Source organism: Dendrobium catenatum, unplaced genomic scaffold, assembly GCF_001605985.2.
Source record: "Dendrobium catenatum unplaced genomic scaffold, ASM160598v2 fragScaff_scaffold_409, whole genome shotgun sequence".
In the NCBI taxonomy this organism is placed as follows: Eukaryota; Viridiplantae; Streptophyta; class Magnoliopsida; order Asparagales; family Orchidaceae; genus Dendrobium; species Dendrobium catenatum.
Genome location: NW_021318871.1, coordinates 431,843 through 437,197, shown reverse-complemented (window position 1 = coordinate 437,197; position 5,355 = coordinate 431,843).

Here is a 5,355-nt window from a genome sequence, read left to right as displayed (position 1 = left end):
AAAAATGTAAAGAATGCAAATAGCAACTATCTTAACAGTTTAAGCCTGCTAAACCTCTGGTGATTATTGAGGGAGGCTATCTCTCTCTGATAAATCAAGTGGAATGCATTGGCAAAGGTAAAAACGTTATGGTGGATGTATCTGAAAGTCAAGATAAAGATTTTTGTCAAATAGTTAATAAGGTAGCCCGTGAATCTAACGGAGGGAAGATTTCTGAAGGAAGGTTAGAATCTGTAAAGGGTTCATCATCTGGGTGTAATAAGATGAAGCAATGAAGGAGAACTCATCGGCTGGAGATGGTTATCTTGATTTAGATTTCCAGAAAAACAATTCCGTTGAATATGGACCAATATAAGTAAGAGGAGAATGGGAGAAAGTCTGAATTTGTGAATCAACAGTTTTAGGAAATTGCAAAACTATGGAGGAATTGAATTCTGTAATTCCTCATCAAAAGAACAAGCCATTGGCATCTTCCTAGAATATGAAGCCTAACTTTAAAGTTGTTGATTTTGATTACGGGGAGAACTTTTTTGAAGACGGAGTGGTGAAGCTACATCAGCAAAGTGAAACTGAGAATACAAACAAATTACAAAAATCTTTGGTAGTTAAGGTGTTTGGAGATGGCATTCCTTATCTTATCATTGGACTGGAGTTAAGTAAGGTGTTTGGAGATGGCATTCCTTATCATATCATTGGACTGGAGTTAAGGAGACAGTGGAATCAATATAGTAGGTTCCATATAACCTTGCTTGGTGGAGGTTGGGTCTTATGTGCTTTTGAAGAAATGGAGGCTATGGATTCTGTCCTAAATAATGGACCTTGGTACGTGAATGGCAGCATAATCAGACTAGATAAATGGTCCCCTGATTTTCATCCTTCTTCATTGAAAGGATTAATGGCACCGGTCTGGATTAGGCTTCCCAATCTTCCACTACAAAGCTGGGATAAAATCAATGTTTGTAGGATTGCATCGAAGGTCGGCTCTCCTTTTTTGGTCGATGACAACATGTTCCAGTTGGGAAGGTGCAAATTCGCTAGAGTTTATGTCATAATCATGTTGGATGGCAAATTACTATTGGGGGTTTGGGTTGAAGGAGCCACTGGTAAGTTCTACCAAAAAATCACTTATGAAAAGATGCCAAACATTTGCTACAAATGTGGGAAGATCGGTCATCTAGATAAATTCTATCCAGATATATTTGTGTTACCTACCTTGGTTCATAAAAAAAAATTGAAGCAATCTCTATGGAAGATGGAGTAGCAAACACAAGGGAAAATCCTAAAGATTTATTATTGAAGAAAGATACAAACAAATCTAAAGAGGATAGTTATGGTCCATGGATCCATGTGGACTATCGGAGGAAGAGAGGAAAAAACCTCAAATTTTAGAAAAAGTGGATTCGACAAACAAGCAATGAGAAGAAGACTATCAACGGTGATGTAGAAATACAAGATGTAATAAGAGAAATTGCTTGCAATGACAGAACAATTATGGAGAATCCTGATTCCTGGGGTTGTGAGAAGAAAAAAGACGTAGTTCCTATTGAAAATGGTAGAGATACCCCAACTATTACATCAGAAGTTAATAAGAAGATAGACATATTAGATTCTTATGAGAATCTATGTAATATCAATCAGTTTGAAGCTTTCAACAACTTGGGGGAGGAAGGAGAAATAATTAGAAATATAGAAGAAGCTCTCTGAATATAACATCATATTATATCTCAATTTGCAGAGAAAATGAAGAACTAGTAGAGAGTGAAAATACGGAAGATAGGATCATTCAGCCGGAAGATGGATCTAGCAAGGTGATGAAGAAAGGGTCCAAACAACTGAAGGGTTTAGGTCTGATAAAGCTGATCACGAGGAGTAGAAAACTGGAAGGTGTGGCAAAAGGAAGGGCGGGGAACCATTTCCCCTTAGATCATTAATTTCTTCCATTGGCTTTTGGAATTTTATAGGAGCAAAAAAATTGAAAGTTTCTCTTTATGTAAGGGAGTTCATAAAGGATTATGGATTATTTTTTTCTTGGCTTAGTAGAAACTAAGTTGAATGTGGTTGATAAGAAGTTAGTCAGTTCATTGATTGGTGAAGGCTGGGATTTTTTTCATTTTCCCTCTGAAGGTTTTTCTAGAGGTATTTTGGTGTTTAGGAAACAAAGCTTGGCTACTTTCAACATGTTGGAAGCTTCATCCCAATTGGTTGTAGGAGATCTTAGTGTGATCAACAAAGGAACATGGAGAATTGCAACGATTTATGGGAACAAAGATGTTTACAGAAGAATATCTTTATGGGAAAGGTTGGAGCATCATATGATTAAAGACTTCCCTATGATCATAGGGGGGGACTTTAATTGTTTGTTGACTAAAGAGGAAAAAAAAGGTGGGAGGAAATTTGTTTTTGGCTTGGGTCCTAGGGAGATGAAGACTTTCATCTCTTACAATGATTTGCATGAGGTGGCTTGTGTTGGTACTAAGTTTATATGGTGCAACAACAAGAAAGGGTCTAAAAAAATTCTTGAAAAGCTGGATAGGTGCCTCATTAATTCAGCCGCCTTCAACTCTTCTCACAGGTTAATGGTGAGGCATTTGGCAAGGATTGCATCAGACCACTGCCCAATTTTGTTAAATTTGTTGGAGTTCTACCCCCCAAACAAGAAGGCAATTAGATTTGAAGAGGTTTGGACTTCAATTCTGGCTTCTGTAGTTGTTGTAAGAGAGTCATGGAAGAGAATGGCTCAAGGAGATCCCGCTCAAGCTCTCAACAATAAGATGAAAAGGTCCTTAAAGGATCTCTATTATTGGAGCATGCCAAAGTTTAAAGCATTAAACATCTCCAAAGAGGGACTAAAAACTGATATTCTGAGATTACAAGAAAAGGAAGCTAAGGACGGAAATCTTTCAGTGGAAGCTCAATGGGTTCTAAAAGCTAAAATAGAATAGCTGAATTCAATTTTGGCTCGGATTAGTACTTGGTGGAAACAACGAGCCAAGATCAAGTGGCTGGTGGAAGGAGATTTAAATTCAAGATTTTTCAAGCATATGCTAATGCTATAAGGAATACAAACTACATCCACAAAATAAAAGATGAACAAGGATTAATGGTAGAAGAACAAAAGGAGGTGGAAGAAGTACTGTTTCGATATTTCAGCAAGAAGTGGGAAGACAAAAATTGTAATTTGGAGGGCTGGCCATTACCTTTGCAAGCTTTGAAAGAAGAGGATAAAATGTTGCTGAGCAAAGAGTTCTCGTTTAAAGAATTGTAGAAGGTCATAAAGGAGCTTGGAGATAACATTGCCCCGAGGCAAGATGGTATGTCTTACTCCTTTTTTAAATACTACTGGCATATCATCAAGTTTGATTTATGGAAATCTATGGATCATTTTTTCAATTTTGGAAAGATGAATGAGAGTTGGAAGAATACTAATATTTTATTGATCCCCAAAGTAAAAAATCCTTTATCTCCTTCCAATTATAGACCCATAAGCTTATGCAACTCGGTCTATAAGATAGTGGCAAAGATTCTTCTTAATAGGCTCTTGCTAGTTATCCCTAAGTTAATATCGGAGGTAGGTTAAATAGTCTGATATGGTTTGAAATTTGTTGTGGTTGAAGTTGAATGTTTGGCCTTTTTCATTTATTTAATTTTAGAGTTGATAAGAGCATTTATTATTGAGCCACTTTTAAAACCATAGCTTTTTTGGCATATCATACAAACAATTAAAATTTTTTAAAATTAAAATTATAATCAATAATCAAACTAATGGTTCAACAATTAAAGAAACTAATAACTTATGATTGGTTTGATTTTTTTTTATTTTATTTCAAACAGTGCACAACTCTTTCAATGTTTTTAATCATTCATTTCTAAGAATTTTTATTAATGCAAGTTCAAATATATTTTTATATCATCAAAATCTTTTATATTGGTTTGTATTCAACTATTTTCTATGCTATTTTTTTGGGCATAACAATACTCTACCATTAATCTGGAATTCTTTTCGGGAATTCAGCGAAAACAAGGAGAAGGAAAAAATCTGTAAGATTATGCAATTCAAAGAAGTCTAAGAGTTCACTTAGTTGGGAACCAAAGTGGCTTTGAGGAGATTGACAAAAATAGATTTTCAGTTTATTATAGATAAAGCTTTGGAAGGAAAAAAATCTATAAGATTATGCAAATCAAAGAAGTTCAAGAGTTTACTTATTTGGGAATCAAAGTAGCTTTGAGGAGATTGACAAAAATAGATTTCCAATTTATTATAGATAAAGCTTTGAGCATGTTAAATGTTTAGGGAGGAAAGCTAATCTCCTTAGCCGGAAGGATCACATTGGTTAAATCTGTCTTACTATCATTTCTGACTTATCATTCTACACTTTCTTTGGTCCCTAAGAAAGTGTTGCATGAAGTTGATAAATTCTGCAAGAAATTCATTTGGAACAAAGGTGTGGAAGTGCAGGCGTTCATTATGCTTAGTGGGACTTGATGTGCAAACCGAAGAAATGGGGTGGACTTGGTATCAATTCCTGTACAAAGAAAGCTGGACCACTAAGGGCCAAGTTATCTTAGAGGTATAGTCAAGAAAAGGAGTTACTCATGCATAGGATTCTATTCCTGAAGTATGGTTCAATACTAGATGAAGATTCAACAAAGAACAAAGGTTCGATTTCTTGGAAGCTAATTTGTAACAGAGGAGAATTTTTTAGACCAATTATCAGATGGAAAGTTGGCAATGGCAGATCTATAAGTGTACTCAAAGATATTTGGGTACTTGATAAAAGTTTGCTGGATTGGCCTACTTTTATCAATCCATTGGAAGATATGAGTCTTTCAGTGCACAGGTTTATAAGCAATGGAGATTGGAACATCACAAAGCTATATAAGTTTTTTGGGGAAGAGTTGGTGAATCTGATCACCTCAATTAAGATACATGCTGATATTAGAGAAGACAGTATGGAGCTCATTCATAATCTATCTGGGAAAACAATTGCTGTATTAGCTTCTGAAGCAGCAAAATTAAAAAATTCTGGCCAGAATCCTTGGAGATGGTTTGGAAAAGCTAAATTAAATCCTAGAGTAAATTTATTCTGGTGGAGGTTGTTCAATAATGCCATCCCAACAAACCATTTTCTATGTTATAGAAGATTACAAGGATTTGACAAATGTCCTAGAGAATGTGAGGTGGTAGAAGATCTTGATCACATAGTATATGGGTGCAGTAATTTAATGGAGGTGGTGGGAGTTCTAAACAGGTGGGGATTTGGAATCCGATGTTTCTTTTGTATGGAGATTGCTATAGATGGCTTGATTCTCAAATTTTATGGATGGTGTGTTTATTCTATAATACAATTTACCTAT